Here is a 23,347-nt window from a genome sequence, read left to right as displayed (position 1 = left end):
GGGAAGCTGGCAGTCTTTTTCCCAGAAGTTCACAAACCTTGACCGAGACTCACTGTCCTGCCCTACCTGCTGTACAAACAAAAGGCTGCAATTTCTTTCCCATTTGAGACCCTAGCAGAGCTTATTCCGAAAGGGGAGCTTGAAGCAACAGAGCATAGAGATCTAATTGATCCCATTCAGAGGTGGTCAATCCATGGGGAGCTCTGGGCCCCAGCCTCTGCAGATAAGGGTAGGAAAAGGTCACCTTTGGAAATGGAAAGAAAGAAAAATCAGTACACGGTGGATGAGATCAGCCACCTGCAAAAGTAGCCACCCATTATGGCAAATGGATGCAGGTATATTGCCAATGGGATGGATGGGTCTCCTGAGCACAGTGGCCAAAGAACTTTCTAATCCTCTTCATGCCCTTGTAACATGTCTGGCATGAGAGAATGAAGCTTTGAACAACTGTAATTCTTTTTAAAGTGCTTCAGAGAAGAAGATTCCATCTATGTTTGTCTAGCATTGTCTAAGCAAGCAGTTTCTGGAGAACATTAATATTCCAGTATCTAGTGAGGTAGATTTTTTTCAGAGGCGGTGTTCATTTGAGACAGTGGAAAACAACCAACACAAGTGGCATATGTAGCATGAGTCAGATGCTGTCCCTTCAGTACCTCTTTGAGTTTTCACAACAGTTTTTTTAAATGATATTTATTTATTTATTTATTTATTTATTTATTTATTTATTTATACTAAATTTTTTTTGAGAGAGAGTGCACACATGGACACACACATGCATGTGTGAGGAGGTGAGGGGCAGAAGGAGAGGGACAGAGAGAGAGTCTCAAGCAGGCTCTATGCCCAACATGGAGCCCAATGTGGGGCTCTACCCCACAAACTGTGAGATCACAACCTGAACTGAAATCAAGAGTCAGATGCTTAACAGACTGAGCCACCCAGACACCCATAAGATTTTATTTTATTTATTTTTATTTTTTATTTTTTTAAGTTTATTTATCTTGGGAGGGAGGGGCAGGGAGATCAGGAGAGAGAGAATACCAAGCAGACTCCACAATGACACTGTGGAGCCCAATGGGGGGTTCAAGCTCATGAACTGTGACATCATGACCTGGCTGGAAATCAAGAGTTGGACGCGTAACTGACTGAACCACCCAGGCATCACCCTAAGATTTTACACCCAATGTGGGGCTCGAACTCACAACCCCAAGACCAAGGGCCACATTGCTCTACTGACTGAGCCAGTCAGGCACCCCTATTTTCACAACAGTCTTTGTTTTGCAGAATATCACCATTGCCATTTTAGACCTGAAGAAACAGGCTCAGAGGAATTAAGAAGCATGTTCAAGTTTGCACATCTAGGGACTGTGGCAGGGTTGGCCTCTGAACTCAAATCTGACTTCCAAGCTGGTACGTTCTGCATGATGACACTGCCCTACGCTTTGCCATCCCCTATGTGAAATCCAAGAACACCCAGTTCCCTTTGTTTTGAGTGTATATTCAAGTCAGCTTCCCAGGCATCTGAGCCCTTACAAGGGGGCACTCTGCCCAAGAGGTGCCAGGGCCAAGTTATGCCCCCACCTTACAGAAATCAATTCGCCTCTGGTTTATGCATTAATGTGTTCATTCTGAGTAATCTGGAAGATGATCACCTCTGCCTACTGGACCTCCCAAGCCCAGAAGCACAGAGGCAAGAAGGAACATGGTGTAGGGGGAGGGCAGTGGACAGAGTATTGTGGACAAGGCAGAGGGGGGACAGTGGGGAAGAGATCTTCTTTGTCCTCATCCTCAGGAAGTGGTCTCCATTTCTAATGAATTCTGCCTTCTAAACAGCTCATCTCCTCTGCTCCTCATCATTGTACAGTGAACAATGAGCACTTTGCTGAGATTCACCAAGCATCTCTTGCCCTTGTCCCGTGCCCTCTTTGCCCCTGCCACAGGATTTTGAACATTCTCTGGACCATTGGAAACGCCTCCACATGTGGTCTCTTAGCTGTCAGTCTCACCCTTCTCCAAGCTACCCTCCCCAGCGTCTCACAGAGAGCCCTCAGAAACCCAGATATGACACTCATTCCTTCAGTGACTCCCTGCAGTCTGAGAGGGTCCTTAGCCTGGAGACCCAAGGGCCTTTCTGCTGACATCTGCAACCTCATCTCTTGCTAGTCCTCACAGGGCTTTAATCACATCGAGTTACCATTTGCATGCCCTCAAATGTATGGTGCTCTCTTAAGACTCCATGCCTTTGAACATGCTGTTCTGTCTACCTGGAGTGCTCTTCTCCCATTTTTTATCTAGTTAACTTATATTTACCTTTCAAGACCAAGCTCCAGTGCTACTTCCTCCTGGAAGTCTTCCCTTACCCTCTTCTCTACTTCTTCCAGGGTGAGCAAGGCACTCCTCTGCACTCCCAAAGCTTTCTCTGCTTATCTCTAATATTTGTATGATTTTCAGTAATAATCATAGATGCACCAGTTTGTTTACCCATTCACTCATTGAAAAACATTTGGGTTGTTTCCATTTGGGGGGTATTACCAATACAGTGGCTTCATAAACGTTTGTGTACAGGTTTCTATGTGAATACAGGTTTTCATTTCTCTAGGATAATTTGCAAGAGTGTTATTGCTGAGATGTATGGTAAGCGTGTTTAGTTTTGCAAGAGACTGCCATACCCTTTTTCAGAGTGGCTGCACCATTGCACATTCCTACCAGCAATCTTTGGGCAATCCCATTTCTTTGCCTACTCACCAGCATTTTGTGTTATCACATCTTTTTTTTTTAATTTTAGCCATTTGGATAGGTGTGTACTGATACATCACTGTGGTTTAATATACATTACCTAATGGCTAATGATGTTAAGCATCTTTTCATGTGTTAATTTTCTGTCTGTATATTCTCTTCAGTTTCTCATTGGGTTTTTTTAATGTTGAGTTTCAGGAGCTCTTTATGTATTCTAAATATGAGTCCTTTGTAAGATATGTGGTTTGCAAATATTTTCTCCCTGTCTCTGAGCTTGTCTTTTCCTCTTCTTAAGAGGTTTTTTTTCTAGAGCAAAAGTCCTTAATATATTTTCTTTTATGGATTTATGTTATGACTAAGAACTGTTGGGGCGCCTGGGTGGCGCAGTCGGTTAAGCGTCCGACTTCAGCCAGGTCACGATCTCGCGGTCCGTGAGTTCGAGCCCCGCGTCAGGCTCTGGGCTGATGGCTCAGAGCCTGGAGCCTGTTTCCGATTCTGTGTTTCCCTCTCTCTCTGCCCCTCCCCCGTTCATGCTCTGTCTCTCTCTGTCCCGAAAATAAATAAACGTTGAAAAAAAAAATTTTTAAAGAACTGTTTATCAAGCCCTAGGTCCCAAAGATTTTCTCCTATTTCATTTCTAAAAGTTTTATGGTTTTATGTTTACACTTAAATCTATGATCCATTTGAGTTAATTTTTGTGCAAAGTGTGAGCTTTAGATCAAAGTCCTTTTTTGGGGCCTATAGATGCCCAATTGCTCCAGCATCATTCATTGAGAAAGCTATCTTTCATTATTGCTTTTGCACTTCTGTTAAGATTCAGTTGTCTGTACTTGTATGAATTTGTTTTGGATTCTCTATTCTGTTCCATCAATCTATGTGTCTATCCCTCCCCAATATCACACAATATCATGCAGTCTTTTTTAAAGATTTTATTTGAGAGAGAAAGTGCATGAGCGGGGGAGAGGGATGGGGAGGAGAGGGGCAGAGACAGAGACAGAGAGAAAATCCTAAGCAGGCTCCATGCCCAGCTCAATCTGATGTGGGGCTTGATCCCACCATCCTGGGATTGTGACCTGAGCTGAAATCAAGAGTCAGACGTTCAACCATCTGAGCCACCCAGGCACCCCTATCATGCAGTCTCAATTTGTGTAGCTACATACTATGTCTTAAAATTGTGTAGAGTAATTCCTCCCACTTTATTCTTTTTCAAAATTGTTTTAGCCTCTCTAGTTCTTTGTAGCTTCCATATACATTTTAGAATAATCTTGTCTGTATCAAGAAAAAAATGTTGCTAAGATTTTGATAAGAATGGTGTAAAACCTGCAAAACGTTTTGGGGAGAACCGACACCCTTACTGTGTTGAGTCTTGCAATTCAGGAGCACAGTACATCTCTCCCTGTAGTTAAATCTTTGATTTCTTTCATCAGCATTTAGTAGTTCAGCCTACCATTCTTATATATATTTTCTTAGATTGTTATCTATGTATTTTCTTTGAGTGATTGTGGATGATATTATAATTTTAATTTTGGTTTTCACATGTACATTTCTAGTATTTAGAAATGCAATTGGATTTTGTATGTTGATCTGGTATCCTACAGCCTTGCTGAACTCATTTATTAGTTCTAGGAGGTTGGGGTTTTTTTGTTTGTTTTGTTGTTATTGTTTGTCTTATAGATTTCTTGTGATTTTCTATATAGACCATCATACTGGGGTGCCTGGGTGGCTCAGTTGGTTGAGTGTCTGACTCTTGGTTTCGGCTCAGGTCATGATCCCAGGGTCATGGGATTGAGCCCTGCATTAGGCTCCATGCTGAGCATGGAGGCTGCTTGCGATTCTCTCTCTTTCTCCCTCTGCCCCTCCACTGCTCGCACTCTCTCTCTCTCTAAAAAAAAATAAAATAAAATTTTTAAAAAGGCCGTCATGCCATCTCTCAATAGAGATCGTTTTATTTATTCCTTTCCAATCTATGTGCCTTTTATTTCATTTTCTTGTTTTATCACACTGGCTAGGACTTCCAGTACTATGTTGACTAAGAGTGGTGACTGGACATGCTTGCCTTGTTCCTGATCTTATGGAGGAACACATCCAGTCTTTCACCATTTAGTATGTTAGTGTTAGGGTTTTTTACAGATGTTCTTTACTAACTGGAGGAAGTTCTCTTTCCCTTTCTTTCTTTCTTTCCTTTTATTTTCTTTTATTTTGAGGAAGTTATCCTCTATTCCTAGTTTTCTGAGGGTTTTAAAAAAATGAATAAGTTTCCACACAAAACATTTGAAGGACCCAAATTTGTAGCAAATTCCATGGCAGTTTTAAAGTTGAGCTGCTATAGTAAATACACTGGGGATTCTTGATACTTGAATATGGAATATGTGCACAGGGAAAGGAAATACAACATTGCACTGTATAAGCACTGTATTTTTAACTAGAAAATGCAATGTCTTAAATAAAATAGTACTTAAAAATGGTACCAAAAAACCCCCCAAAAACAAAAAAAAATGAGTAAGTATTGAATTTTGTCAGATGCTTTTTTTGCATGCCTTGATATAATTGAGTGATTTTTATTCTTTTAGTCTGTTAACATGACGGATTACATTGGATGATTTTCAAACTGAACCAGATTTGAACTCTTGGAATAAAACCTGCTTGGTCATGGTGTGTAATTCTTTTTATATATTACTGAATTTTATTTGTTGATATTTTGCTGTGGATTTTACATTTATATTCATGGGGGATATTGATCTGTAGTTTTCTTTTTGTACTGTCTTTGTCTGGTTCTGGTATCAAGCCCACATAAAATGAGTTAGGAAGTTTTCCCTCTTCTGTTTTCTGGAAGAGATTGTATAGAATTGGTATTCATTCTTCTTTGGACATTTGATGGAACTCTCCAAGGAAACCACCAGATCTGAATATTTCTTTTGGAGGAATTTTAAATTACAAATTCAGCTTTCTTCAGAGGAATTGGTTCATTTCATCTAAGTGTCAAATTTATGTGTGTAGAGATGTCCACAAGGTCTGTCTCTGTTTCTTTCCTGATACTGGTTAGTTTTGTCTTCTCTTTTTTTTCTAGTCTTGCTAGAAGTTTGTTAATTTTATTCATCTTTTCAAGCAACAATATTTTTGTTTCATTGATTATTGTTTTTTTTGTTTTCAAATTTTTTGTCTTCAAATTTGTTTTCAATTTTATTTCATTAATTTCTTATCTTTTATTATTTCTTTTTTTTCTGTTTGCTTTGGGTCTGTTTTGCTGGTGTGTTTTTGTTTTTGTTTTATTTTTATTTTGTTTTTTAGTTCTTGAGGGGAGAGTTTAGATTATGGAATGGATTTGAGACCTTGCCTCTTTTCTAATGAAAGCATTTAGTTACATAAATTTCCCTCTCAGAACTGCTATAGCTGTGACCTACATGTTTTGATTTTGTATATATTTTTTTCAATCAGTTCAATGTTCATTTTCTACTTCCCTTGAGACTTCCTTTTTGAACCATGGATTATTTAGAGGTATGTTGCTTAGTATCCAAATGTTTGGCAATTTTCTTGCCATTTTTCTGTTATTGACTTCTAACTTGATATCATTGTGGTAAGAGAAGGCCTGCTATATTATTTTAGCTCTTTTAAACTTGTTGATTTTTTTTTAGTGGCCCAGGGTTATATGGCCTCTCTTGGTGAATGTTCTGTGGATAGTTGAGAAGAATATGATATATTCTGCCATTGTTAGGTGGAGTGATCTAGAAATGTAGATTAGGTCCTGTTGGTCATTGGTGTTGTTAATTACTTCTATACTCTTCCTGATTTTTCATCTATTTCTTCTATCAATTGTTGAGTGAAGGTTGTTGAAATCCTCAATATAATTGTGGCTTTGTCTATTACTCCCTCCAATTCTATCAATTCTTGCTTCATATATACTGCAGCTCTATTGTTTGGCATATACACACTTAGAAGTGCTATGTATTCTTGGTAATTTGATCCTTTTATTTTGTAGTATACTGTTTTGATTTCATTTCCTTTTGTTTACACATTTAGATATTTTCTTAGTGGTTACTGTAGTGATTATAATTAACATGCTAAGTTTATAATGATCTAGTATGAATTGATACCAATTTAGCTTTAATAGCATACAAAAAATCTCTTATACAGCTCAGCCCCTCCTTTTATGTTGTTGTTGTAACAAATTATGTTTTTTTTTACATTGTGTGACCAATAACATAGATTTATAATTATTTTTTGTGCATTTGTATTTTAAATTATGTAGGAAATAAAAAAAAATTGGAGTTACCAGAAATACAACAATACTCGTTTCTATATTTACCTAGGTAGTTATCTTCATTGGGGACCTTTATTTCTTCATATAGCTTTATATTTGTGTTTAATGTCCTTTCATTTCGACAGATAATGAATTCTCCCAGATTTTGTTTATTTGGGAATGTTGTAATTTGTCCTTCATTTTGGAAGGACAGTTTTGTTAAATATAGAATTCTTGGTTGACAGTTAATTTCTTTCAGAACTTTAAATATGTCATCCCACTGTCTCTTGGCCTTCATGATTTCTGGTGAGAAATCAGCTGTAAGTCTTATTGAGGATCCCCTTGTACATGCTGAGTCATTTCTTTTTTGTTGCTTTCAAGATTCTTTATTTGTCAGGGTGCCTGAGTAGCTCAGTCGGTTAAGTGTCTGACTTTGGCTCAGGTCATGATCTCATGGTTTGTGGGTTCAAGCCCCACTTGGGCTCTGTGCTGACAGCTCAAAGCCTGGAGCCTGCTTCAGATTCTGTGTCTCCCTCTCTCTCTGCCCCTCCCCCACCTGTGCTCTGTCTCTGTCTCTCAAAAATAAATAAATGTTTAAAAAACTTAAAAAAAAAGATGCTTTCTTTGTCTTTTGATAGTTTGTTTATAATGTGTTTTGGTGTGAATCTTCTAAAATGTATCCTATTTTTGTTGAACTTCTTGTAGATTCATGTCTTTCATCAAATTTGGGTAGTCTGGGGCCATTATGTCTTCATATATTCTTTCTGCACCTTTCTCTCTCTTTTCTCCTTCTGCAGCTACAGAAGGAGCTCCATTATAGGTGTATGTTGGCCTGCTTCCTTTATGCTCTGTTCACATTTCTTCATTCTTTTTTTTTCTGGCTCCCCAAATTGAGTAATTTTAATTGCCTTATCTTAAATTTGCTGATTCTTTTTTCTGCCTACTCAGATCTGCTGTTAATCCCCTTTAGTAAATTTTTCATTTCGGTTCCTGTACTTTTCAGCTCTAGAATTCTATTTGTTCCTTTTTATAATTTTTTGATTTCTGTATTGATATTCATATGTTGCTCATACGAAATTTTCCTGGCTTCCTTTAGTTCTTTGTTCATGGTTTCCTTAAGCTCTTTTTTTTTTAAATTTTAATTTAATTTATTTTTTTAATTTACATCTAAATTAGTTAGCATATAATGCAACAATGATTTCAGGAGTAGATTCCTTAATTTCCCTTACCCATTTAGCCCATCCCCCCTCCCACAACCCCTACAGTAACCCTCTGTTTGTTCTCCATATTTAAGAGTCTCTTATATTTTGTCCCCTTCCCTGTTTTTATATTATTTTTGCTTCCCTTCCCTTATGTTCATCTGTTCTGTGTCTTAAAATCCTCATATGAGTGAAGTCATATGATATTTATCTTTCTCTGACTAATTTCGCTTAGCATAATACCCTCTAGTTCCAACCATGTAGTTGCAAATGGCAAGATTTCATTCTTTTTGATTGCAGAGTAATATTCCATTGTATATATATACCACATCTTCTTTATCCATTCATCCATCGATGGACATTTGGGCTCTTTCCGTACTTTGGCTATTGTTGATAGTGCTCCTTAAGCTCTTAAAATTTTTTTTAAACATCTTTTCATTTTTGAGAGACAGAGCATGAGTTGGGGGGTGCAGAGAGAGAGGGAGACACAGAATCCAAAGTAGGCTCTAGGCTCTAAGCTGTCAGCACAGAGCCCGATGTGGGGCTTGAACTCACAGAGAGTGAGATCATGACTTGAGCTAAAGTTGGACACTTAACCGACTGAGCCACCCAGGTGCCCTGCTGTCCTTAAGCTCTTTGAACATGTTTAAGAGAGTTGTTTCAAAGTCTTTGTCTATTAAGTCCCATGCTTGGATATCCTCAGGCACAATCTTTGCCAATTTATTCTTTTCATGTGAGTGGGCCATACTTTCCTATTTCTTTCTATGCCTGTGTTTTTTGGATTGAAATTGGACGTTCAAATATTATAGTGTGGCAACTCTGGAAATCAGATTCTTGTCCTTCCTCATGGTTTGCTGTTCTTGACTGTTGAAGGCTGCAGTCATACATTCATTTAGCCACTTTTCCAAACTGTTTTTGTAAAGACTGTATTCCTTCTAGTGGGGCCCTGAATTCTCTGTTCTTTCAGCTTGTGTACAGCTAGTATTTTAACATAAGTTTCCTTGACCATCAAGAATGAAAACATGCAATTAACAAACCACTCCTTTCCCAGTATTTGTGGATTGGCTCTGTGTGGGGTCACTCTTTCAATATTTAGCCAGACCATTTACAGCTCTGCTTTAGCCTTCACTTGCTGCTTGCACTGAGTTTTGAGATCACCCAGAGATGAAACATTAGAGTCTTTTCAGATCTTTTCTGAGCATGCATTCTGTTCTGGGCATGCATGTGGCTTTCTAAGTTCTCCAGTACATATAAGTGCTTTTGAATGTCCTAACGTCCCAAAGAAACTCACCCAGGCTTTAGGTGATCTGTTGTATGTCTCAACTATAATCTTTTGCCCCAGAAGGCTTCAGGCTTTTCTTTTACCTTACAAATGTTCAGGCAATGCTTGCCACCCTTCTTCCCTGAGCAAGTTTTGAGGTAAGTAAAATAGAAACAAGCATTTTCAATCAGTCCTTTAGGTAGTCCCCAGAGAGCTTAGAACAAAATGATTTTCAAATGAAATCTTCTCTGCTCCCTCTGAAACCAGGGACCAGGGACACACAGGTTAGGTAGTCATCTTCAGCACCAACACCCAGCCAGGGAAGGAGTGGGGCAAGTACAAAGCCACAAAGTTTCCCTATTTCAAGTTTCCTCTTTCTTGATTCAGCATTTGCTTAGTTACTGTAAAACTTTGACCATTTTCCAGAGTTCTGACAAAGTTGGTTCTAACAGTTTATTCTTGCTTTTTGAGGTTTCTGTGGAAAGATGCGCATTTGGAATTGCCTAGGTGGCCAATTTGCTGACATCATTTCTGTAACCCTTTTATCGTTATGTAATTTCCCTCTTTGTACTTGCTAATATTGTTTTTGCTCTGAAGTTTACTTTATCTGCTTTCAAGTTCAGCAATCTTGCCTTCTGCAGTATCACATCCTCTGTTAGTTTTACCTAGAATATTTTTCATCTCAGTTATTTATAGGACATTTAATCTGGGTATTTAAAAATATTATTCATTTCTCTTCTTATTATGCTATTCTTTCCTCTATCTTCTTGAATATATGAAAGATATTTTAATATCAGTTTTAACATCCCTGTCTACTAAATATATCATCTGATTCTGTTTGCATTGATTGATTTTTCTTCTTTTAGGGGTTGTATTGTTTTACATCTTTACATGACTTTATTAGTTTTTTTTAAACTACAAATTACTACAAACTTAGCACTTTCAAACAACAACACTTATTTATAATGTCACAGTTGTATAGGTCAGAAGTGTGGGTAGGCTTGGCTGGATTCTCCTCTTAGGGTCTCACAAGAATGAAAAACAGGAGTCAGCTGGCCTAGACTCTTATCTGGAGCCTTTGGAAAAGAGTCTGCTTCCAAACTCATTCAGGTGATTTCCTTGTACCTGTAGGATTGAGGTCCCTGTTTTCTTGTTGGCTGACAGCCTCAGGCCACTCTCAGTTTTTCAGGGCCACTTTTATCCCTTTACCCTTGGCTCTCTCCATTTTCAAGTTAGTAATGGTGTTGTTGAATCCTTCTCACATTTGGAATCTTTCTAACTTTATCCTCCACTACCATCCAGAGAAAACACTCCCCTTTTAAGATTTCAGTGATTAGATTAGACCCACCAGCATCTCTTTGATTAATTCAAAGTCAACTGATTAGTATTCTTTTTTTATTATTTATTTTTACTTTTTAAAAAAAATTTTAATGTTTTTTTTTTTTTGAGAAGGAGAGACACATAGCATGAATGGGGGAGGGGAAGAGCGAGAGGGAGACACAGAATCTGAAGCAGGCTCCAGGCTCTGAGCTGTCAGCACAGAGACCAACGCAGGACTCAAACCCACAAACCACAGATCATGACCTAAGCCAAAGTCGGACGCTTAACCAACTGAGCCACCCAGGCGCCTCAACTGATTAGTATTCTTAATTACATCCCCCAAATAGCTTTTGTCATCAAACTTAACATAATCATGGGTATACTATTAGACCATATTTCACAGTTCTTGGGATTAGGTCAGGAGGTCTTGGGGAGCCATTTTGTAATTCTGCCTTACACAATGTTTATTATTTGATTGGATAATAGACATTGTGAATTTATGTTTGTGTGTGCTAGATTTTTATATTCCTTTAAGGTTTCTTGAGGTTTTTTTCTGGGATGCAATTAAGTTACTTGGAAACAATTCCTTTGAGGCTCATTTTAAAAGCTTTGTTAAGCAAGGCTCAGAATAGCCTTCAGTCTAGATCTAATTTGGCCCCACTACTGAGGCAATAGCCTTCTGAAGATGCTAATCAATTCCCCATGAGTTAGGAGTTTTTCAGCTCTTATTTGGTAGGAACATGAGCTACTTATGGTCCTATGTAGCTCCAGCAATTGCCCCTGTTCCTTTCAGGCAGTTTCCTTCAAACTCATCAGTACTCATCTGAATACTTGAGGAATACTCTCTGCAGATCTCTGAGGGTCTCTCTTTCTGTGAAGTGCCCTCCTCTCTGGAATACTGTCCTGCTAAGCTAACTCCAGCTGCTTTGGTCTTCCTGGACTCTCAGCCCCATTTACTCAATTCAGAAAGTCCACTGGGCTCAAACTCGGTTCCCCCTCCCTGAACCATCACCTGGAGACTCTCATACAGTAGTAAGCCAGAACAATTGTAGGGCTCACCTAGTTTGTTTCTGGTCTCTCAGGGATCACTGAAATTTGCTTTTTTCATTTACTGATGTCCAGTGTGTTGAAAATCATAATCCAAAGTTTCATATATTCTATTTTGTTGTTGTTGTTGTTGTTTCAGACAGGAAAATAAATCTGGTCCTTCTTACTTCATCTTGGCCAGAAAGGAAAGTTCTGAACTTCATATACATGGAGGCATATAGTAGACATTCCTCTGTATTTGACTTCTTTTGTGAGTAGCAGCAGTTTATTTTTAAGTTGCTGGTAGTATTACACTGTATGAATATTTTCTCTTATTTAATGGCTTCATCAAATTTCATTAGATGGAAGTACCATGATTTATCCAACTGGTTTCCAATTGATTTACACTTAGAGATTATTTCTGGTCTCTTGTTGTGACAAACAGTGCTTCAGTACACATCTTAAAGGTATATTTTACACAGATGTGAGATATATGTAGGATAGATTCCCACATATGAAACAGCTGGGACAAAGAATTTTGAATTTTGCATAGTAATTGTCAAACTTTTTTCCAAAGAGAGATCAGCCAATGTTCCCACTGACCATGATTAAGGGTGCCTATTTCTCCACCAACTTGTTATTCTTAAAAGAGCTACTCTGATCATTCAGTTAGCTAACAGTATAGCAAGATCTTCCTATAAAACTTTTTCTCTGTATCCAGGCCATAAGACTGCCTCAGGAAGTGATGTTGCCATCTAGCAAGGGTATCTCATTACTTCAGAAATAAACCTCCTTTGGATTGCATCCAAGGCCTCTGGCCTAATACTAAATTGGCTCTATAGGGAACAGTGCCATGGCAAGGTTCCAATGTGGTAGTCTTTGCTCCACTGAAACGACATTTCTTAAGCAAAGTAAATTAATTACAGGCCTTTGGGGGGCTTATTTCCTTTGAGATTAGTATTACACCTAAAACGTTTCAAGATAGTAGCTGTTTTTAGCAATGTTAGACCTGTTACTCCTCTGTAACCTCAACAAAATGCTTTTTCTAGAAAGAATATTAAGTTCACATGGTCTAGTGGGTCATTTTAGTGTCTCAAAGTGTTTGCCTTTCTAACTTAATGATGTGAAAGTATGCTAGGTTTGCTTTAAGAGGTTAGTGTGAACCAGGTAGTAATCAATGTTAATTGACTTAAAACAACACAAAAAGTGATGTGTGATGTATCTGTATATGTAAGTTTGTAGCAAGTATAGTAAGGGTAGCTCTGGAGCCCAACTGTCTGGGTATGAATCCCAGTTTTATCACCTACCAGCTGTAATATCACAGGTAAGTTACTTAACATTTCTTGATCTCCTGTGTAGAACAGAGTGTTGGGAAGATTAACCAATTAATTTGAATAAAGCATTTAGAACAATGCTTGACACATAGTACCCTCTCAACAAACATAAGCAATTATGTTTGCATGAGCCAGTATTTTTTCTTTTTTTGCAAAATGTATCAATTAACATAATCAAAGCTCTATGAGATGACATCCTGGTGGACGGTGGGGTGTTTTACAGTGTAAGGTGCCTTCTCCTAGCAAAATCTATGAAAATCCTTAGGAGCTATTCCAAAAACAAAGAGAAGCAACAGTCATACACACAGAGACTTGTTTAACAACAATGAACAGCGGTGCCTGGGTGGTTCAGTCAGTTAAGCATCTGAGTCTTGATATTAGCTCAGGTCATAATCTCATGGTATGTGGGATTGAGCCCTCTGTTGAGCTCTGTGCTTGGGATTCTCTCTCTCCTCTCTCTGCCTCTACCCATGCTGGTGCTCTCTTTCTCTCTCTCAAAATAAATAAACATTTTAAACAAACAAACAAACAAACAAAAACCAATAATGAACAAATGTCTGTAAAGACAGCTTATTCAGGAACTCAAAGAAATCACGTATGTGGTGGAAACTCCCCTGTAATCTTTTATTCCAAATATTTGCCATTGGGGCTTATTTATGTTAATTAGGTATGTTAATGGGCTAGGTGTAGGGGCAAGGGTAGGGCCACAGCTGGAAGCTAGATGGAACTGATTTGGAAGCATGAAAGCATAAACAAAGTTCACAGATAGACTGAAGAAGACTAGAGGGGACTAGAGGAGAAGTGGATTTTGAGTAAGGTTTACAAATCCATCTCCCTTTAGATTGTGAGCAATGTGAAAGCAGGGCCTTATGTATATCACCTCTGTAGGCTGAAGATGATTCTGTAAATATTTGTTGATACAACTGAATGGAATTAAAATTAAACAGTCCAGGAAAGGTGTCAGGGATTTCAAAACGAGCAAGAGCAAACAGGCAGAGTGGATTTCTACAGGGTGTCTGGGAATAGTATCCCTGAATGTAGCAGAGACAGATGGATGCACAGAATTGGCAAAACACCATTAGGAAAAAAATAGTCAACAAAACACTGCCGAAAAATTGGAAAAACTGTCTCCAGTCATATTTCAGTACTAACAACTACTCAACTACTGTCATTTTTGTTTACTCCCTGGTAGTGCTTGTGTTGTGGTTTTTGTCCATATGTGTATTACTCGTCATTCATTAATTTATTCAACATGTGCCAGGCATGTTCTGTACATGGCTGTGCACAGTTGCAATAATTGGTATACCATTTTCTATGCCCTTCCACTTGCTATAGCATAAGCCAGCATTTCCCTCAGTGTTTTGCTGAGCACAAGCTGCCCCATGACAAACAGGTTCCATGATCAAGAAAAGAAGGCTTGGGAATACCGCACTTGAGAACCCTTATCTTGGCAGTTTACAACTCAATTTTCTATCTTGGTTGTTCCTTCTCTACTGGATGCCTAAATATTGGACAGCCCCAGGGCTCGTCCTAGGTCCTCTTCTCTTCTCTATTTACTTTTTCCCCTTAGGGAAACTCATCCAGTTTCAAGGCTTTAAACCATTAATGTTCCAAGGACTCCCAAATTTCTCTCCAGCCCTGACTACTGCCCTGGACTGCCAATCCACCTGGCATCACCACTTGTATGCCCAATAGGCAGCTCAAATTTAAAATATTTCAAGCATAACCACTCATTCATTTGGCCCTCCTAACCCCTCTCTTTCTCAAATTTTCACCATTCTAATAAATGACACCACCATCCACGCAACTGCTGAAGCCCAAAACCTAGGGATCATTCTGGATTCCTCCTTTCACTTGTCACCCAATTCCAATTCACCAGCCAGTCCAGTTGGCTCAATATTCATGATATAAACCCAAATCCTTCTGCTTCTCTCCATATCTGTGGTCACCACCCTAGCCCAAGCCACTGTCCTCTCTGCCTAGCTTGCTGCAATAGTCTCCTCGTTGGTCTCCTACCTTCATTCTTACTTTAACCTATTTGCCACAGAACAGCAAGAATTTTTTTATTTTAATTTTTAAGTTTATTTATTTATTGAGAGGGAGGGAGGGAGGAGAGAGAGAGAGAGAGAGAGAGAACAAGGAAGAGACAGAAAGAGAGGGAGAGAGAGAATTCCAAGCAGGCTCTGTGCTGTCAGCACAAAGCCAGATGTGGGGCTTCATCTTATGAACCATGAGATTATGTCCTGAACTGAAATCAAGAGTTGGATGTGTAACTGACTGAACCACTCAGGTGCCCTCCAGAATGATTTTTAAAAAATCAAAGCATGTCACTGATCCTCCAGAAACCCTCCAATGGCTTTCCTTTGCTCTTACAATAGAATCCAAACTCCTTACCATGGTCACTATGCTTCACTCACTATCTCCCAGCCATGCTGTGGTTCTTTCTGTTTCTTGAAAACAGCAAACTCTCTCCCTCCTTGGGGTCTTTGAATTTGCTGTCCCCCTGGCCAGAAGACTCTCCCTTCAGGCCCATTGAGGTCTCAGTTCAAAAGTCATCTCAGAGGAACCTTCTGTAATCAACCCATCTAGGCTAGCCGCCCCCCCCCCAACATCCCAGTTCCCATCTATCATGTTGCCCTGTTAATTCTGCTGCAGTCTGAGGCGATTTGGGGTATTTATTTGCATTTTGCCTCTGCTGACTGGAATATAAGGTTCATGAGGGCAGGGTTCTTGTCTTTCTGGTTCATCGCTGCATCCCCAACACCTAAGTGTCTGACATACCCGGTAAATACTTGTTGAATAGATGAAAGTGTAATTAAATGCCTGAGAAGTCTAGGGGTAAAGAAACCTTTTAGGGTCGTCTGGGTGGCTCATTCGGTTGAGTGTCCAACTCTTGGTTTCGGCTCAGGTCATGATCTCACAGTTCGTGAGTTCAAGACCCATGTCCGGCTCTGCACTGACAGCAAGGAGCCTGCTTAGGATCTGTCTGTCTGTCTCTCTCCTCCGTCCCCCCACCTCAAAATAAATAAACTGAAAAAAATAAACTTTTAAATATGATATTAAAAAACCCCCTATTAGCCATAACCTGTGTGTTTGGGGGAAAATACTTCAGGAAATGCCAGGAGAAGTTTGTTTTTTTTTTTTTCATATTGTAGTGTAATGGAGTAAAAATAACAGAGGTTTATTATTCAGATGGATGTTTACTCAAATCTTTGTTCTGCCACTCACAACTGTGTTAGCTTTGATGAGTTAACTTGCTTCTCTGAGCTTCTCTGAGCTACAGTTTCTCCGTATGTAAATGGAAGTAACAATAAAAGACTTTGGAGGTGGTTGCATCAAACTAGATAAAGTAATACACTTATTATAATACAGGTCAAAAAAGTGTCACTCAATAAATGCTAGTTTCCTTCCTTCCCCATTATCATAATTATGATTTTTACTTAGTGGCACTTAAGGTTGCTATTCAATGGTTTACTTGTTGAGGGATACTTGAGTCACTTCCAGACTCATTCATATATCCTTTTCCTTCCTTTGCATAATTTTCCTAGCATAGATTCCCAGAAGCAAGAGTACTGAGTAAAATGGCATGATCGTGTAAAATTTCCTGATGCATATTGCCAGATTTTATTTTAAAGGAATGGTATTTATTCATAGTGTTAGCAGCCAGTAATCATGCATCAATTTGGTACTCTTTCAGCCTGACATATTGTAATTTCTTCCGCCTCCCCTCAATTTTAGCTACTATAATAGGCAAAAAATGGCCATTCAGTTTTTAAAATTTTGTATGTCTTCACTCATTAAGGAAGAGTAGACATTTCCCCATATGTTTGCCTTCTAATAGTATTTATTCTCATCTGTTTATGCCTTCACTCATTTTTCTCTTATGTGATCATATTCCTGTTAGGGATGTGAGGACACAGGCTGGTGGCTCTGAGCCCCACTCTGATGTGTTCTGCAGAGCAGGGGTGGATAAGACTTGGTGCTTGTTGTTCACTCCGTTTTGGAAATCTGGGAGCTGTTTCTCTCCTCCTGGTTTGCTGCCTGCTGTCTTTTTCCTAGACTCCTTTTCTTTCAGCCCTTCCTGTAAATTTGGCATAACTCACAATTGTATCCTGGGTCTTAAAAAATGTTCTTACTGTAAAATACAACATACATACATTAAGAAAAGTATTTAAAACAAATATACACTTTGTACACTTGTAAAAATGTTTACAAGTGCACACCAGTATGACCATGCCCAGTTCCAGAAATAGAACTTTTCTCATACCCCAGAATCCTTCCCTGTGTCTTCATCAATTACAATGGACCCTTCTACTTTTTTTTTTCAATTTGAGGGGAACAAGCAGGGGAGGGGCAGAGGGAGAGAGAAAGAATCTTAAGCAGGGCTCCACGATCAGCACAGAGCCAGCCGGTTGTATGGCTCCATCCCACGACTCTGGGATCATGACCTGAGTTGAAATCTAGAGTCAGATGCTCAACTGACTGAGCCACCCAGGCACCCCTGACCCATTCAATTCTAAGGAGCCACTCTCCTAACATTTATGATAACAATTTCCTTGTTTTCTTTATAGTTTTATCATCTACCTATGCATCACTAAGTAAGAGTTTAGTTTTGCTTGTTTTGCACTTTATATAAATGGAACCATCCTGTATGTGTTCCTATGCATCTTGCTTCTTTTGCTCAACTTCTTATTTCTGTGCTCCATAATGTTGTTACATGTGCTGTAGTTTAATTGCCTTTGCTGTATAGAATCCTGCAGTCTGCTTGTTCTCCTCTTGATGGACCGTTCGGTTGTTTTCAGTTTGGGCTGCTATGTGCAATGTACTATGAATCTTCTGTATTTCTTTTGGGAAAGATCTACACATTTCTCTGGGTTGTATTGCTAGGAGTGGAATTGCTGGGTCCTGGGGGATGTGTATCTTCAACTTTAATAGGGAAAGACAAACTGTTTTCCAAAGTGGTTGAACCAACCAACCAAAGTGATGCCCACCACAGTGTGTCAGAGTTTCTGTTCCTTCATGTCTTCCTCAACACTAGTTACTGCCACACTTAAAAATATTTTGCAAGTCTGGTGGATGTGAAATGGTATATCATTGTGTGTGTGCATGTGTGTGTGTGTGTTACAGCTTTATTGAGGTATAATTGATGTACAACAGACTCCACATACTCAGAGTGACAATTTGATGAGTTAACATCTGTGAAACCAGAACCATTGAGATAATGAACATGGCCATCATGCCCACAAGTTTCTCCCTACCCCGTTGTAATTCATCCTCCCTCATTTCTCATTTCTCTGCTGATAGATTAGACTAAGCACTTTGCTGTGCTTATTGGATATTTGGATTTCTTCTATTATCATGAGTCCACATAAGTCTTTTCCCCATTTTTTATTGAATTCTCTGTTTTTTATTACTACATTGTAGGAGTTCTTTGTGTATTCTGAATACTAGTTCTTTTGTTGGTTATATGTGTTGCAAGTATCTTTTCCTTTTTTGTGGCTTGCATTTTCACTCACTAAATGGTTTCCTAGATTTAAAGCAGTTGAATTTTATCACTTGTCCTTTATGGTTAGTGGTTTTGTGTTTTGTTTAAGAAATCCTTCTTGGGGTGCCTGGGTGGCTCAGTTGGTTAAGCATCCGGACTCTTGGTCTCTGCTCAGGTCATGATCTCACAGTTTGTGGGATCGAGCCCTGCATTGGGCGCTGCACTGACAGTGTGGAGCCTGTTTGGGATTCTCTCTCTGTCCCTCCTTCATTTGCTCTCTCTCTCTCTCTCTCTCTCTCTCAAAAATAAATAAATAAATAAATAAACATTAAAAAAAAGAAATCCTTCTGTACTGTGAGTTCATGAGGATATTCTCCTATATTATCTTCCAAAAGCTTCATATTTTTGCTGTTCATATTTAGGTTTTTATCCAACTGGAACTTCTTTCTTAGTGTGGTATGAGGCTCCCTTTTTATGTGAAATAGTGAAATAGGATGATAGGCTTCCTACAGCCTATTGGGCCCCTACAGCAACAAATCAAACAAGGAATAAAGTGATACAAGAGAAACCTATTTCCTTCTCTTCTCTCCTACAGATGTTGCTCCCTAGGGCATTCCCTAATAAACATCTTGCTCACCAAACTCCACCCCAGAGTGCTTCCTGGGGGAACTCAACCCACAACTTCACCTTGATGCAGGGTTCACAGGCTCAAATGCCTTCAGGGGCATAGCAGGTAATATACATGAACGAAGCTGTTTGGGTTTAATATAACAGGGACAGATGAGGAACTAGTTAACTGCAGAGATTGTGCCCACCTAAATTTTTAAAAATTGAAAAACAACTCCAGACAGTGTTTGTACTCCACACAGTGTGTATGAGCTCAATTCAGCCTGCAGGCATCCTGTTTATGACCTATGCTTTGGTTTTTTGTATTTTTTCAAGATTGTATTTGATTTTTTAAGTAATCTCTACACTCAACCTGGGGCTTGAACTCAACAATCCCGAGATCAAGAGTTGCATGCTCCAGTGACTGAGCCAGCTGAGTGCCCCTATGACCTGTGTTTTAAAGGCATATTCTCTCTTTGGTTAATTAATATACCAGACCCTGCCTTTGACATGTCTTTTGTGGGTCTCATCAGTGTGGGTCAGTCCCTAAAAGCTTCTCCAACTTGTGGTATGGTAGAACAAGGAGGCTGTGACCCTGCCAGAGTGACCATTAAACTCTGCACCACAAGGTCCCACTGAGGTACTGCTTGCCATGAGGTCCACCTTGAGCCAGCCTTTATCTGACCTTTATCTTAAATCTTAACACCTGCTATTGTATGAGAGTCGCCTTGGTCCCTCTCCCTCCCCTTGTGAGTTTTCTAGGTTGTTTCCATTTCTGTTGTGTCTTTTTGGAAGAACAACCTGGTATTATCAGAGGACATGAGCTAATGTAGGGCCTGGGAAGACAAGGATGCTGGCTGCAAGGGCCTCAGCCTTACATGCTTGGGCCAGTTGGGAATAGAGAACGAAACTCCTTTTGGATGAGAGTTGACCCTTAAATATAGTTATCACTACCTGCATGGTGGGATCAGACCCTTTTTGAGGGATGGAAGTGATATGGGCCACATCTGGTCTGTTTTTTTGCGCCCAGCCCAGACTCACTCTGGTCTGCCCTGCTGGATGGCTTCATTGAGCCAGAGAACAAAGAGGGAGTGCATGCCCTGAGCACAGTTGCTACAGCAACCTCCTCCTCTCAGGAGCCTGGCAACTGCTGCCCACTTCACCAGAGCCCCGCCTCCTCTGCGGCCCCTTGTTGCTTCCAATAAGCAGTCATACTCAAATCCCTGAGACAAAGTCCTTGAACACGAATTACCTGACCATGTCCCTTAGGTTCACCATTCTGTGGGCCAGGTTTCTGCAAGACACTGTGTCCTGCATATAGGCTTTGGGCTCTCAGGGGTTTGTGAGAATCAAACCCCATGTGTGTGTGCTAGTAACACATGCTCATGAACTGGGCTTAGTGTCTGAATAAAGGCATCACTGCTACAATGAAAACCAAAGGGTGAAACAGAAAATGATTTTAACAGAAACAGTTTATTTCGAGAAGACACAAACAGCTCTAGCTATATAAAGAATACAGTTCAATTGCTGGTAGCAAGCCAGTATGGAATGCTTGAATAAAAAAAGAAGAAAGGAAATAAAGAAAAGAAAAACCCTTTGTAATATCACCCCACAGAGGGCTTCCTTCCATTTTGTGTTGGAATTCTAAAAAGCCTGGGATTATGGTCTCTCCTAATTTCTGCTGCTTCTTGAAATTTTTATACAGGGACACTTTCTTATCACTGGGGGAATTGCCTTATCTCTGCCTTCTAGTTTAGGATATTGGTCTGTAAATTCCTGTCTCCTTTATTTTTTCTTAAGTGCATTGTTGGCACTCAGTAAGCACCGATTGGTAAGTGCTAATGAAACAAAAAAGTCTGTCTCCTGACTATGCATAGTAGGACTAGCCAGTCCTCCTTCCTCATTTTGCTTTTTGCAAGTGTAGGTCTTTTGTTGCCTTAGAGTCCAAGGCATAAACCTGGTTCCCTTCCTAAGTCTGGAAATTTTAAAGCAAAGGCAGAAAGAAACTGTTTCATAGATATTTTCAAATAGGAAAATCCTGAAAGTTACTCATGCTTCTGACTTTTTAAGATTTAGTTTTCAATACGTGGGTAGATCCCTGGGCTCAAATGACAGAAAGGAAGCTTAAAGGTCCTAAGAAGCAATTTGCTTAGATAGAAAAAACTGCAGCCTGGGAGGTATGTCTGAGTGACTGAGTTCATATCAAATTAAAGTCCTTGCTCTTTATATGTCAGCTTGTTCACAATTGTCACAGAGAGTTTCTTCAAATGGCTTCCTGAGGGAAGCCAGCACAAACCAGTAGAAAGAAAGTTTCAAAAGACAAGAAAAGGGAAATTCCTCAGGATGATGCCTCATTCCCTTCTTGACCAGCCCCATCAGACCTACATCTGGACCAGAGAACTGATGAAACACTATATGGAGTGTGTGTGTGTGTGTGCGCACATGTGTGTGTGCATATGTGTGTGTGAGAGAGAGAGGAGGGGAGAGAGAGGGAGAGAGAGAGAGAGAGAAGGAGAGAGGGAGAGAGGGAGAGAGAGAAAAGAGAGACAGATACAGTAGTCAATGGGGCCTTTACAGTTCCATTGGAGAAACCAGGCTCACACACACAGGCACACACCTTCTTCACTCATATCTCTCAATGCTTACATGAGAAAAATGTGAAATGTGAATCTGAGCTTTAGACTTCCAGGTAGCATGAGAGGTAGAGATGGCAGCAAGATGTAGGGTTTGAGGAATATTTAAGGAATTCTTTTTCTTTTTTCTTTTTTCTTTTTTTTTTTAGGTGAGGTTTAGCCCAACATGGTGCTTGAACTCAAACCTTGAGATCAAGAGTTGTATGCTCTACTGACTGAGCCAGCCAGGTACCCCTAGGGATCCTTTTAAAGGTTCAGAAAACAGGAGGTGGTGGTATGCTGAATGCTTTCTGGTTGTGGTGCTGCACAGGGCATCTCAGGGAGTCCATCCTGGGGCCTGGGGGGCCAAGGAGGCAGGGGGTTTAGACAGGAAAACACTGTGGACACAGAATACCTTCTATACCTCATTGGTTTTCTTGCTGGGGTAAGTCTAGAACAGATCCAAATTACATTATAGAAAATGGACACATGGGCATTCTGGGTTTCAAAACCAACTATGAGAATCAAGAGTGCTGGTGATTTCCCTAGGAAATTTCAGACCAAACTGGCATCTCATGGCCTGGGCCAACAGACTTTCCAGAGACAGCCCTAAACTTGTGACGGCAATATAGGGCAGGTCAGGCCAGATGGCCCAGGGCCAGGGTCCCCAGCCAAAGTTCGGGAGACCAATATAGGGACAAAAGAAATAAGAAAACTCAGAAATCCATTCTTCCCGCTCAGTTTACCTCAAACTCAAGGAATAAGAGGCACATTGGATAACCAGGACAGGAGGTCTGGAGAAAAGAATAAGGATTTCTACACCAAGGTAGTGAGTGAGTCAATGATGAGTACCCTATCAAAGAATAATGGGTTGGCATATGCAGCCCCTCTGCACCCACTTCTGTGCAGACTGGTCTGACAGTGAAGTAGATAGGAGGGCAGTGAGCCATATCACCTAGTATACAACCCAGTTATCACATCGGGCCCGTCACAGAAATGCCTGTTACAGAACATTGTCTGGACCAGGGGTCAGTAAACTATGACAAGCAGGTCAAATCCAGCCTGGGGCTTTATATGGCCCAAGAGCTAGGAATGGTATCTACATTCTTAAAGTATTGTAAGACAAAGAAACAACAGCGAATAAGAATATGCTACAGAGACCACATGTGCACCCCCCCAACCTAAAATAGTTACTATCTGGCCCTTTACAAAAAAAGTTTGTCAACCCCTGGTCTAGATCCCATCAATCTATGAGCATTCCTGAACATAGAAACCAGAGGAGGTCCAGTGGAAACAAGGGAACAATGGAAACAACTGGAACTACCACTCCATGTAACTAGCATAACCCTAAAGGGACACTGCCTTCAATTCCACAGAATAATAAGGTATGCACGGACCATGGAAGGAAGCCCAAGAATAGCTAAAGAGAAGAGTCACACTAGGCAAAGAATGTTCCAGAAAAGAGAATGCATGCAGAGCACAGTAGTGATTAGGGAATTTTGTTATTTTTTGATAAGATGGAGATAAAGTTTGA

Source organism: Leopardus geoffroyi, chromosome X (genome assembly GCF_018350155.1).
Source record: "Leopardus geoffroyi isolate Oge1 chromosome X, O.geoffroyi_Oge1_pat1.0, whole genome shotgun sequence".
Classification (NCBI taxonomy): domain Eukaryota; kingdom Metazoa; phylum Chordata; class Mammalia; order Carnivora; family Felidae; genus Leopardus; species Leopardus geoffroyi.
Note: the sequence above shows the minus strand (reverse complement) of the source record.